The 15294-nt window shown below is 32.3% G+C and overlaps 1 protein-coding gene across 4 annotated transcripts in view; it reads right to left on the reverse strand.

The window, feature by feature from the left end:
- The window catches only part of LOC127728279 (regulator of G-protein signaling 17-like), a 61276-nt gene extending 46419 nt beyond the window's left edge, over positions 1-14857 (reverse strand). For 2 of the 4 annotated variants that reach the window (XM_052235615.1, XM_052235587.1), the window contains exon 1: positions 14389-14856. The gene's annotated coding sequence lies outside the window, so the exon portion shown is untranslated. Of the gene's footprint in view, positions 1-7043; positions 7335-14388 lie in introns of those variants that run through there. The other 2 variants (XM_052235606.1, XM_052235596.1) reach the window with 2 other exon arrangements.
- Positions 14858-15294: the final 437 nt, after the last annotated feature.

A 15294-nucleotide genomic window follows, 5' to 3' on the forward strand; every position in this document is an offset into this window, starting at 1 on the left:
CTTCACAAGTCATTGTATTTTATTGCTGTTTATATAAGGCTGTAGATACAAGATGATAGGTAAAAAATCGCGAAGTTTCCCTTTAAATGCGGACTGTTTTTTTCTGTAAAAAGTAGGAGAGCAGCATTTTTATGCTTTTAGATATTAATCTAATTATTAAGGATGGAAATTAAACACCTTTAAACTTAAGGTATTTCACAACCTTAAAACCTTAAAACTTCTCTCTTAACTTACATTGTATAGCTATAAATGAAAGTGTCAAAGGCAATAATCCATTTTCAAAATTACCATCTTTTAACTGTTTCCAATCTGTAGATTAATTTTGTAAAGGGAAAACAGTCCTATGTATGACAAACTGTATTCCCTCCTATACAAATTGTTGGAAATAACAGTCCTATGTATGACAAACTATATTCCCTCCTATACAAATTGTTGGAAATAACAGTCCTATGTATGACAAACTATATTCCCTCCTATACAAATTGTTGGAAATAACAGTCCTATGTATGACAAACTATATTCCCTCCTATACAAATTGTTGGAAATAAAAAAAAAACTTTACTTTAAAGGGATAATGTTTGTCATACTGATTTACTTGCAATAATAATTCAAGAAAAATCTATTTTAAAGAAAACCATACAATATCTCAATATCTATACTGACAGCAAAACTGTAAAGGCGAAACAAATCACATGGCTTAAAGACGTAAAAGGTCGGGATTTTAATTCGTGTAAGAATATTTTTTGTTTATTTCAAAGAACGTTTAAGAACACCGTTTAAAATATTTATTAATAAACTATAAAAGCTCATTGAATGACAGAGCAAAATATGTCAACACAAAGAACTACTTGCACTTTAAAATTAAAAAAAAAACAAGATGGGCTTTGTTGACATTAGTGGCTATGAGTAGATCTATGGTTGACATTAGTGGCTATGAGTAGATCTATGGTTGACATTAGTGGCTATGCGTAGATCTATGGTTGACATTAGTGGCTATGAGTAGATCTATGGTTGACATTAGTGGCTATGAGTAGATCTATGGTTGACATTAGTGGCTATGAGTAGATCTATGGTTGACATTAGTGGATATATGAGTAGATCTATGGTTGACATTAGTGGCTATGAGTAGATCTATGACTTTTCTTCAACATGTTCTTGTTTACTTATCATGGTTGTAAGTGCTACAGTAGTTATTGCATTTATTTGTTGAAAAGTATAATAATTCATTCCTCTTAACCATATGAAAACTAATAAAACCGTTGTGGACGAAATTACATAAAAATACGGATTCTTTTATGTTTCATGCAATATAAATACAGTAGATGTGGGGTATACGTATATGAAACAGTAAACCAAAAAACAAAAATAACCAACTTTACGTGAGTCAGGTAAAAGACTTCTGATTTATAAGATTTATTTCTCTGCAATAAGAAAGGAAGAAAAGTCAATTTTAAAGACAACCTTAAACTTGACTGAAATATTTTGATTCACTAAATCTTACATTTCGTCTTCAAACAAAACATTTTTATGGCCATGGGTGGCAATAGGAATAATATTTTCTGAGGATTTCACTGTAAAAGAAATTATCAGATTTACATAAATTTTTATGAATATTGCAATTTTTATTTAACATTATAGACACATTCTTAACTTGTTACTATGAACTTAAATACGGGATACGGAAATGGTTACATATGATAAACAGGAAATTAAATATTATCAATATTGGACATGTGTGTTTTAATTGACATTTATGACGAACACGTCTTTTAAATAATGCAGCATTTAATATAAAATATGAGTTGTCAAAAAATAGTTTCACTCTATAAATCTGCATATTTGTAAAAAAAAACTTCTATCTGTAGAATGAAGGCATGAAAATAGCACACCGTTTAATATTAATATAACTGTCAATGAATGGCTGACTTTTGAATTATTAATCTAACTGACTATAGTAAGAAATTCGGATTCAGACATGGCTTTGCTTTATTGGTTATGGGTTGAACTACAGAAACTTAACTTTTCTATCATTCATTCAAACCTTATTTATGGTACAACATCTTATGGTCGGCAACACTGTTCATTATTACCATACAAAGGAGAGTAGCCAAAGGAGAATAAGATCTGACTCGGTCATGACAAGCAGAATAGCTGGACCCAGTCTATTCAGCACAACATCCAGGATTTAAACCATAACATAGCCGTTTACGTGTATTTTATATAGTAAAGTTTGATTAAGTCCAGATAGTCTTACAATGTTATATCCTGAAATGGATTATACAATAAAAGATATACAACAGATCAGTTTAAATTGTAAAATTGGCAGGCGCTCAGAGAAAATCAAAATTTATACACTAGGGCCTTGGCGGAATTAAAGACGCCTTTTGGACCTTATACGTGTAATTGTCGTTTCTGATGGGGAGAAAGAGTAAACTTCGGAAAAAGCAACAGAGTTGGTTAATCAAATTAGTAAAATAATTGACAGAGCTATTTATATATATGCTATCATTCGATCCAACAGAATTGGCCGAACGCGTTTTATAATAGAGAGCGCTGGCAAACCCTTAATGAAATCAATGAACGTGACAAATTATACTCGGGCTTAAAGGCCACCCCATAAAAAAGAGGACGCTAATTAGATTTCAAATAGAGCTCAAAGAAAGGAGTAATTTCAAACACATTAAAAACAACGAGGGCCTAACAAGACAGAGAATCGCAATCGCCTACAAAGCCAGCCATTTTACCATAAATTAAAGAAACTTTTAGTATGGTTGAAAAATCATTTGCTAGGGACAATTAGCAATAATAAATTATAATTCAATACACTAAATACATAATCCTCTTTTTTAATTAAGTGTAACTTTATTCTGTTGTTCTGGTCTTAGAAATGCATTAAAAGCCTTTAACATAAGAGAAAATTTCATAATATAGAGGGTTATTAACCTTCCAAAACTCTATACATATATGCTGAAGCAGGAGTGACAGCTTCAGTAGCGATGCCTACTAATACAAGCGGTCAATCTTGGTTTCCAATGAATTATCGGGTATAAATTTATCTTGCTTCCTTCATTTGAATATACTTCAACGATAATTAAAACCAAGGATTTGACTTACTATACAATTGTCTAGTTTTACAATTTATAAAAAAACTACTGTTAAGCCAATCAATATAATCGTCCTTTGCATGAACAACATTTCTTTGACCTATCTACTGTCATAAGGATCTCTTCTATACCACAGCTTGTGTATTTATTATTTCAGAAATGCGTTTGCTTTTAACATTTCTGAAATAAAATGATTTCAAATAGTTATGCTTTTGTCTTCAGTTCTTATGATTAATAGTACATAATTATAATATGTATAAATGTACACTATAAAAATAAGAAGATATGGTATGACTGCCAATGAGACAACTCTCCACCAAAGACCAAATTACGTAGAGGTTAACAACTATAGTTCACCGTACGGCCTTCAACAATGAACAAAACTCATACCGCATCATAAGCTATAAAGGCCCTTAAATGAATACTAGTACGTGCTTATCGTGTGCATACATGTACACTTGTACATAAAGTATGTATGTGCAATCATGTATTTACGTTGATCGCTGACCAGACATCTTGACACCCAATTTTCTTCAGTTCAAATAATTACTTCTTAACGTGCTTTAACTGACACATATACGTAAGAGAAAGAACATACCAAGGAGGCATGCATTTAAAATTTATAAGTCAAAGAGACAAAGAACAATAACAAAACATCTCGTAGAAAAATAAAGACAGAGCAACACGAACCCCACCCAAAATCGGGATTGAACTCAGATGCTCCGAAGATACTAATCACTTATAATATACATATAAGTAAAAACTAACTGCTTAATTATAATAACAAACTAGAAACTGAAAATTCCTATATAGACATCGCTATGGGTTTTGCTCATTGTTTAAGGCAGAAAATGATCTATTGTTGCTTACATCTACATAATTTAGAATCTGGTGGATAGTTGTGTTATATACCACATCTTCTTGTTTTCAGAACAGGTATTTCTTATAAAAATTATATAAATTACAGTATGTTACATAGTTTGCGGCATCTCCATACCATAGACGTCCCTGACCGAGCAATACTAACTCACACGAAATGAATTAAGTACAATATGATTTGGTAACTACTATCATTAGTGTTGGATGGTATAAATTTCACCAAAAGTTATTGCCTTAAAACTGACACAAACAATTGATTGATCGGTTGCTTGTACTTGACACCCAGTGTGGCACATATCGCTTGCATATTTTTGACAAGAACAACTTTACAATTAATACAAAAGGAAGGTTCTGTAAAGAAGGTCGATAGGAACGAATGCTGGGAAATTTGTACTACCACTGGAAATAGAGGATTTTCGGATAGGAGCAAAAACAAATTGCCTTCCAACATGCCACCTACAGACCTCTCGGTGAGTTGTAGTAAGGGTTCTTTCATGTGCAAATAGTGCGGAATTCTCCTTGTACGGGGCATCGGCTTACACGTCCCCATTCCGACAGACGTAGCTCCATATTTATACATCCCGCACATAGTCTTGAAAACAGATCCCCTCTTTAGAAAAGGTATTACTACCGGAGATGATGACCATATTTCTATACCTAAATCAACCCTTGAGGTGAAACTGACGCGATAAAAGAAAAGAAACGTATTCCTAATTTTTTATTGATTGTTTTTGTAAATTTTAAATTTAACTCAGTTGTCTTAAATTTGGATTTTTCCTTGGCGACTTTTTAATGTGTATATTTATATTTATCTTAAGGTTATGTTAAAATTCACGCCATTGCCTTCTGATCTCTTTCAGGTATATATACATAGAAAATAAAATTATTTTTCTTTTGACTGAAAAATTACTTAAGTAACTGAAAGATGTGATTATTTTTTTTTTTTCAGTTTTCCTCTCACATGTACCATACAAATTAGGTTGGAAAATTAATCGGATTTATTCCTATTTAACCTCTTAAAAATTGTGATAATGTAATGTGTTAAAAAATATGTCGATAATAGTATGTTATATTTATAAGTATCGATTGTAATCCGAATATTCATATAAAATAAGGAACTTTGTAAACATTTGACAAAAACAAAATAAAAGGAATGTTTCTACTTATCGTCTTGCCACCTTGACATTGAGTTGTAGACCCGAATAAATCTTTCAAAAATTAAGAACACAAAAGCATCTGCTTTATTCAAGTCAATAATATAAAAGATAACAAAGAAACACAAAGAAATTGACAACGACAGGCGACTGGACATTGATCAGTCTCATGGCTTGGAATAGGCGTATTAAGGGCATAAGATACAGTTTTTATCCCACGGTGAATTTTTTACGAAAGTTTGCATACAAGCTATTTTTCACCTAGTCAATTCAAATATGTAATAAATAATACACCTTCCTGTGCCACTTTTAGAGATAAATAGGGTCGAAATTTTAGCCATTTACTGGTCATTTCGGTTTCTTGGACATTTCTATTCAGTGGAAAGACACACTTAACTTTTTTGTTTCAAAAGGTAAACACAAGCGGAGTTTTGTAAAAACATCTGGAATATCTTCTCTTCATAAGCGTTTTTTTAGTTTGTGTAATAATTCTTTGGAAATAATTCATTTTTATCATATTTTTATGATTTTAGTCAAAAAAGGCATTTTTGGCTAAATATTTATCTAATTTAAAAAAAAAATCATCGGTGATTTGTTCATAAAAATTGGCACAAATAATCTTCTAACATAATCAAGCATAATGTCATTTTTAAAAAGAGGGGTCCATGAACCCGTTTTCACGTTAAATCAGTCTGAATGATAAAATCAGTCGAAAAATGCATCTTTTCTCGATGTCACTTGTCCGTCCAGTCGTCTAATACTCTTCCCCTGTTTGGGATCCTTACAAAAAGCACCACATCACTCAGGTTGAGCAGATTCACCGAAAAGTAGCCATATTTGTCTATAATGACTATAAAGACAGAACACCGGGTGCAATTTCCAACAGGATAAAGTCTTTACAATAGGACAGTTTACATAATAGAAGAAAAAAAGCTAGATTAACAATGCTATACAAAATTAATTGGGGGTTAGTAGAAGTTCCAAAGGACAATTTAACAAAATCTGACAGACGTACTAGAGGACAACATAAATTTCGGCAAATTGCAACTAATAAAGACTTCTATAAATATTCTTTTTTATCCAAACACCATCTCTGACTGGAATTCACTTCCTGAAGCAATAGGTATGTCTGAAACCCTGGAATCCTTCAAAACTTGCATATCGACTCTAACATTTGAAGGACCCACACCAACTTATTAAATCACCAAAGCCACTGTACATAATGTATATATGTTATTCAATACACTATTTTATTTTTTTGTTTATAGTAAATTTAATTAAATCCATATGTACATAGCACACAAATTCTGGGAAGTTTTGCACTCCTACCTAGGAGTCTACTATCGTATTAGGAAGAAGAAGTGTGTAGCTATGTAGACAGGATCCCAGCTTAAGGGACAAAACCAGCTTGTTTAATCCCGCTGCAAATATTTGCACATGTCCTAAGTCAGGAATCTGATGTACAGTAGTTGTCGTCTGTTTATGCAATTCATACGTGTTTCTCGTTTCTCGTTTTTATATAGATTAGACCGTTGGTTTTCCCGTTTGAATGGTTTTACACTAGTAATTTTTTGGGGCCCTTTATAGCTTGCTGTTCGTTGTGAGCCAATGCTCCGTGTTGAAGGCCGTACCTTGACCTATAATGTGGTTTACTTTTATAAATTGTTACTTGGATGGAGAGTTGTCTCATTGGCACTCATACCACATCTTCCTATATCTATATATTGTACATAGGAGTTTGTTTGCATTTATATAGAATTGAATGCTGTTCTTTTTTTATTTGGGCGAAATAAATGCAATTGACGGTCACATTTTGCATGAAGCCATTTGTAACAGTGTTTTTTAATGAAGTAGAGAAAAATAGAACAGACCGACATGTTTATACACTTGAATATAAGGTACCAACCTGATTACTAAGACATGTTCGATTCCAAACCAGAATCGTTTCTCAATTTGCTGTGTTTTTCTAAACGTGAATAACTGTTCATATAACACTAATGTCCTGTATAAGATGTGTACATGTCATTCATGCATCGTTCTCAAATCACATTTAAATAACTGTTCGCATAACTCTAATGTCCTGAATAAGATGTGTACATGTCATTCATGCATCGTTCTCAAATCACATTTAAATATCCATTATATATACATTCTTTTCTTGTATTATACACCGAGATTCAGCATCAACAACCCAGATTTCCATCTTATAAACGGACAAGTATTGATAAGTTAAAAATAGACGTCTGTTATATTGATCTTTATAATTAATTTCCTATCAACATAATGGGAGCTCTCGCATCTGAAGGCCTTCTAACGATGTACAGATCGAACGGAATCGTTTTGTATTACAAAGGTAGATAAAATTGTAACGGGTAGTTTGCTGTTCGATCTGTAATAACCAAGTTAAAAGTGGAAACAGTTGTGACCAGAATAGTTATCATGACCTATTAGCTTCGTTTGACATCATTCAGTAATTATAACAATAAAACCAACCAATTGATATACAGGTTCTGATAATAAAGCTAATTGTAAATTGTAAATAGATCTATAAACGGTTTCAAATATGACATCATAGACTTAGCAAAATGATGAAAGAAGGGGGATCAATAAAGAAAATATGTTGATTAGATAGTATATGATCAAAATTAACTGTGTTTCAACTGAACTTTTAGACCGTTGTTATATATACTTTTGGTACTTTGCAGTGTATGAACTCTGAAGAGACATCATTAATTTATATTTGGTTTTTTTTTTTCACTTTCAAATATTTTAGTCTCAAGCACTACATAAGAGACATGATTTGTCGAAATGTATATATCTGGTGAAGTAAAATTGTAAAGATATTTTATTAATGAAAAACTTGTTCATTACAGAGACATATATTATACATGAATATATATGATTCTCTGTGTAAATATGTCTGTGGTCAATAGCATCAGCATTTTGTTTTAGATGATCTGTGATGATCGACAAGCCTGCTTTCTACACGTATCTTTAAACATAATTATCACTGGTGATTCAATAATCGATTGAAATATAATAATGTTATTATTTTCTGTTACCTTGATAACGTGCCCATGTAACAGAGGGAATATTAATTATAAGTATTATTGGGAATTAGGCCAGTTGTAATTTGAGTCAACACGCTAGCTTTACTAAAAGGTCCTAGGGAACAATAATTATATACAATGTATTAGGTTAACGACCTTACAAGTACATTAATGTACCAAACCAGTAATTGATGTTGCTGAATAATGGACACTTCAGATCTTCTATAATCCGCCTGAAACGGTGCTTGGGACACGGACCCCCCATCTTTTCTTTTTCTTTTTATTTTGGTGGTAAATTTTTTTTATTGTAAATATGATCTATTATTTTTTCTAATTTTTTACTTATTTAACGTCTTCTTGTACTTAACCAATATTATTTGCAGTAACAATGTTATAGATATATTTTGAAATTTCCAAATTACAAAATAGGAAATATAACAGATAATATATGTAAGCGGGCCAAATAACCGAATCAAACCTATTGCTGCTTCTCCGCTACACAAGCATCTAAGTCTGGTCGGCTCCGGCAGAGGCAGAATAATGTAGTTGGGGATGTTGTAAATAAAATCATCATAGATAACAAGATTATCAAATCTCTTAAAAAACATTCTCAATTAGTCTCTTTCTTTTAAATCAATTCATTGGTATACAATGATACATGCACAATGAAATATATGGTTAAGGCATGGGAATCTGGACCAATTTAAAATTGAAAGAGTCTCAAATAGCAAGGGATAGGACCCACTCATTGATATCGTCCAGTTCATCTTTATATATATGGAACAAGAAAAGTATAAGTTTGAGGCGGATCTCAACCCTTCTCGAGAAATTTGAACATTCTTAACAGATAGCGCGAGTTGTAGAAGGGGTGGACCCTTTGAATTACTTTTTATTTCATTAAATATGTCTTGTCCTGTAGAACATTTTACATACTTAAATTTTTTTATTAAAAATTATTTTAAATGCATCAAAGACTCAAATGGCCGGGTTGCAACAATGGAGAATACTCTTAACTGAACATTTAAATATTTGAAAAAGTTCCCAAGTCTGGAAAAATGAGAAAAACATCCTTAACTAGTTCCATAATAGCAGGTGCACAACTCCAACATATGTGCAATCTTTCTCTTAAGTTTCAGGGATCTGGGTTGAAATTTGTAGAAGGAGTTGATTACACAAATTAGGTACCCGATTTCTCCCGCCTTCCCGCCCGCCAGCCCACCCAACATCACCATACTATAAGCCAGTTTTTGGGGTTTTTTTTTCTTCTTTTCTTTTTACGTATATAAGTCAAATCTCTGTTTACTCGTATCAAATTTATAAAGATCATGAAATGTATTTCTGAAGAATAGGTAATCATTATGACAGAAGAATGCTTAAGACTCCAGACTTCAAGCTGTAGTACATGAACATATTCTGCCAGTAAAGTATAATGAATGATTTGAAATCAATACAGGTCCACAATATATATATATATATATAAACAAGTCTAAATTGAAAACAACGTTCAAACCTATGATTGCGTTGGATAAAAACCGCAATTTTTATACGTGTGCATGCAAAACAAATTTCTTGTTAGAGGGGTCTAAATACAGCACAAACAATATTTTCCAAAAGACCAAAAAAGTGAAAAAGTATATTTTAACAAAACGCATTTGACTAACAGGTCGAACAACAAATGTTCTTAAACCCTGCCGACTGCCATTGGCGATTGCCAAATAAACGGATCACCAGGTGTAATAAATGGATCTTATTTATAAATTAATACCAAACAGAAAACAATAAACTTGCGGCAAAGATGGTATACCGCAAACAAAAGGTGCAAAGATTTTTGTACACCATATCCGGATTTCGACAATTAATGTCTCTTCAGTGATGTTAGGAATCGAAACGGTATTTGGAAGGCCATATAATTTACCTCAATATAATATATATACCAATCTGTAGTTTCTTACACTTTATTAAAAGGCCACCATATCTTATTTCAATAACATAGCTGAAAAGATTTCAATTAACAGGTTTTCAAATGTTTTTGACATTCACGAAAACGACATGTGTTGTTTGAATAGAAGTACATCCGGATTTATCATCTTTACACAACCTCATAAGTTTCCGAATGTGAAATTCCAATTTAATCAAATGAACGTTGGAGTGGCTTGATAAAGGCCTCAAAGTAACTTCTTACCAATACAACGAAGTTAATTCTTTAATAAAAAGAAAGTATGCCATATAAAATTAATTTATATCAATATGTGGACGACAATAATATAAATACATTTATTATATACTTAGTAGTAAATACAGATAAATTGTATGTGTAATACAATCATTGGCAAGCGTGCTGTATCAGCCACCCGTGATGATATCGATATCAGCACGGTTGCAAAGGCTTTATCACACCTTTAATCTGTATGACGTCACGTCATCGATTGCAGTCACTGTTGCAAAGGCTTTATCAAACCCCTTCTCTGTATGACGTCATGTCAGATCTATAATCTGTATGACGTCATTTCAAACCTTCTTATCTGTGTGACGTCATGTCACATAAAAAACATCTACATGAGGTATATGTATATAATAAAGTGTATATGATATGGCTTTTACGGATGTGATATTGAAAAAGCCATATGATATTCACTATTTATCATATACTTAGTAGTAAATGCAGGTAAATTGTATGTGTAATACAATTGATGACAATCGTGCTGTATCAGCCATCAGTGATGATATCGATATCAGTCACGGTTGCAAAGGCTTTATCAAACCCCTAATCTGTATGACGTCACGTAATCGATATCAGTCACGGTAACAAAAGATTTATCAAACTCCTAATATGTATGACGTCATGTCTCGTGAAAAATACACACGAGAGATTTAGTTGTACTTGAGGTGCATGTATATAATAAAGTGTATATGATATGGCTTTTTCAATATCACACACCGTATCAACCCTCAACCAATATAATCCCTCGAGCAGATCTCTTGGGATTATATTGGTGTCTCTGGTTGATACAGGTGTGATATTGAAAAAGCCATATGATATTTATTCTCTATCTATATATTTGTTTTCTCTATCCGAGACAATTACTTACATTGTAAAAGCAGGAAGAGGTACACGTATGGTTATTTACTCGTATACATTTCAACATGGTTCATAATTAGGTATACAGTTAAATATGCTTATAAAGGCCACCCTCGGAACCTAAGTAAATGGTTCTTATAAGAACTTTTAGCTTGCTTGAACAGTAATTGCTGTTGTTCATTGATACTGTTTAGATTACTTTCATTTTATAGTTAGCGCTTTCCTGTACTTATTTATATTCCATGTTCTCTCTTTGGTCGGGTTGTTGTCTCTTTGACACATTCCCCGTTTCCATCCTCAATTTTCTCTTTTATGTCCTAGTCAAGTGATCGAAGCTAAAAGAGGGTTGAGGTTTTAAAAAAAAAACTTATTTTAAACCCGCCACTGTTCATGTGCTTAATTGTCCCATGTCAGAAACCTTCTAAGTGGTCGTCATATGTCACATCTAAATGTTTATTGCTATTTCGTGAATTTTGCTTGTTTTTTTTCAAGATTTCCAGCTAGACATATTGTATTTTTTCACATTGTAATATGACGTGCCGCTTTCGCTTTGTAAACTATACACAGATACAGAGATGTGCATATTTATGGCTGTTGCTATTTACCTCCTACGTAAATCCACATGTATCGTAACCTATGTCATGTATGTGCAAACACTATATGTCCATTGCGCTGTGTTAAAATTGAATTTGAAAACAACTACAGAACTGAACTAAAAATTAATGTATAAGAGCTTGGAAAAAATGCATAAAATCAAAATAAAATAAAATTTCGCCATCCTCGAAATTCCATGAATGAACTTGGCACATTAATGTCATGCCAAACTGGCACATGCCGTAATACAAGCTGAAGGTAACTCCTTAACTTGTACGCTCCAAATTCGGATAATATCGCATAGAAATTCAATAACTTAAAAACCTTAATTGACCAGAACATCCTACCCAAATGCACTTTCCGCAGATCAGGACCTATAACAACGTACTAAGTTTCTTGTAAATAGAGCAAATCTTGTATATATTTATTTTTATTTTTAAGGAGTTGCAAAGACTAGGTCGGATCTGTCAAAATGTCTAAAATCAAGGGGGCATAACTAAAAAAATTCACTGGACCAGAAATTCCTATCCACATGCACATCTGCCTATTTTGTTCTAACAATTTAGTAAATTTCCTGTTGATACGATGCGATGGCAAATAGGGATCTGTTAAAATTTTTAAGTTTAAACGGCCATAACTAACAAAAAATCCATGGACCGGAAAATCCTAACCACATGCACCTCTGCATATAAGGATCTAACAATGTACAAAGTTTCATGGAGAAGGAGTTAATCAAACAAATGATAAAGAAGTTGGTCCGGACAGATAGACAGACTGCGGACTTGACAGACTGGTTCCTATATACCCCCCAAAACTGTTAGCGGTGGAGTGTGTGTATAATAAAAAAAAAAGATGTGCAGATAATCAAAGAGACAACTATCAATGAGAAACAAAGGACAAATATTTGAACAATTACTGTTCATCGTACGGGCATTCAACAATAAACAAAACCAATACCATGTATAGTAAGCTATAATTAAAAGGCCACGGCAAAATGTGGCGACAAAGGAAATTAACTAGCCAAAATAACGTCATCCAAAATTTTTTCTAGAGACAACCAACGGACTAATTTATACTACAACGAATTTATAAAAAATACAAATATGAAAAATAACCAACAACAACTACTAGATTATATTATCCTAACTTTGGACAGGACATAAAGAATTTGGCGGGGTTGAACATGGTTGTGAAGGCGCTACCCTTCACTCACATTGGACAGTGGTGTAACTATTCAAAATAAGCATTTAGAAAGGGATCGGTACTAGGCACAAACATATATCAAAAAGACAAAAAGCACAATGGACCGATTTAACAGTACTATCAGTTGCTGAAGCTCATGATTTCAAGGTCTTATTTCAACTATATCAATTAACCAATGTTCTATTCAATTAAAATGTCAATCAGATGATCAGTACATCTGCGACGGATTTAGTGCTTTTTCAAATCTTTTAAAGTTTAGGGCAATGGAAACTTTTTTCAGTTTTAAGTTCGATGGTTCTTGGTAAATGTATGTTTTTTTGTAATTATATGATAATCATAATCTGTGGCTCATAAACAAATAAAACTAATGATCAAATCAAACATTTTCCTAAATATCATTTGAATATCAATAATATATATAGTCATTATGTTATTCTTTTTTTTTTTCTTCAAAAGAACAGATAATGATTGTGTACGATACTAACAATCTGATGTACATTTCGTTAATCGATTACACGGTTATTTCTGCGGGGGAGTTTGACTAAGTTTCATGACGTAACTATACAATACATAACAATAGTTTATTACACAAGAATCTCATGGATGACAAAACATATATATCAATCAGTTTCAGATGAAATAATAGCTAGTCTTTCTGTACGACAGCTGCGCTGTTTATCTATATGATATTATATGATTATATGTAATAATGTTAATTATCACAATATTCAGTAATTTAGTGCGAATTAAGTACCCTTGGATGCAAATTTACGTGCGTCCACCATTTTTCTTCAATAAAAATAATAATGTGATGTTCGTCAGTAAAAACTGATTAGATCCCAGATCCATCATTATAGAACTTAGCTATTTACACTTCACTCTGTTTATTCTCGTATTATTTATACAAAATCAATACGCATACATCAAATGAATGTATTGAAAGTAAGATATACATTAAATGTGTAAACACTAGTACATTAACAGTTTGCGCGCAGCATGAAGGAAAAATTCTTCAATGTTCACAGAACAATAAATCTATAATTGAGAAAATATACCACTGCAAATTATGCATTATTAAATACAGGGTCGGTTAAGGACAGTTCACCCCCGGGAATTATATAGCCATTTCAATCTTGCACACACTCAATCAGCTGGTTTGTACGTTATCATTCATAAATAGGCCGGTTTCCGCTGTAACTGATGTCAATAATAAATGTCGATATGGAGCATTCATACTAAGCACCGGGTCATTAAATATGGACGATGTTACCGAGAATTATTTTTAATATGCAAAATATCAATATTGAAAATTTACATTGACTTACCGATGGAGCCAGCTGGAAAAATCACTCTCTTCTTAATAAACATCAGAAAAGCACCCGATTGTCTGAACGGTTCATGTTAGAATCTTGATATAATCCTTAGTCCTATAACCACATTTCATATAGATGGAATTCCCCTAAAATAATAATGAATGGTACACATTTTGTCGTTAAAATCACGGCAATTAAAAAAACAAACTAATTCACCATTGATTCTTTATATTTCATCGCCTTAAATATTACATGTATGCATAAATCACCCTCACAGTCAAAGCGAGGCTTGTCGTCTGCCCGAATCTCTATCCAGGCGCGTGCAGCAGATAATCGATTTATCCAAGAAGAAATTTCACAGCATTTGACAATTCATGTCTAATTAATAATTAACATGTTGCCCGAGACCTGTAACACACATATAAAAATCTCAAAATGTATGGATAGTTTCTAAAGAAATGAATTATTTATTCAAGATATGTTCCAGACATGTGCAGAGGATGCTGATCGATAGATGATGATAATGTGGAACATACCATATAACAATTGATGGAGAAAATTAATCATGATAATACCAATTGGAAGTCAAATGATTTCTATGTGAAATGATAATCAATGATAATCATACATTAACAATCCAGTTAAAAGAGCAACACCTGCCAGTTAATTCATTATATTTTTATATTATTTAAATGATATGAATGATGCAGTTAATATAATATATTAATTCCATCTTTATAATATGCGTATTTTTAATGCGATCACTTTTAAAAGATGTTGTCGAAAATAACACTTGTTACCATAAATATAGTTTTACAGGAAATGTTACAAAAATATGTGCAGTGTTATATCCTTAATTTTTGTGTAAATCTAGTATCAGCTCGGTTGACATCCAACAGCCGGATTTTTTTTCGAAAG

The sequence above is a fragment of the Mytilus californianus genome, unplaced genomic scaffold (assembly GCF_021869535.1).
Source record: "Mytilus californianus isolate M0D057914Y unplaced genomic scaffold, xbMytCali1.0.p SCAF_1, whole genome shotgun sequence".
Taxonomy (NCBI): domain Eukaryota; kingdom Metazoa; phylum Mollusca; class Bivalvia; order Mytilida; family Mytilidae; genus Mytilus; species Mytilus californianus.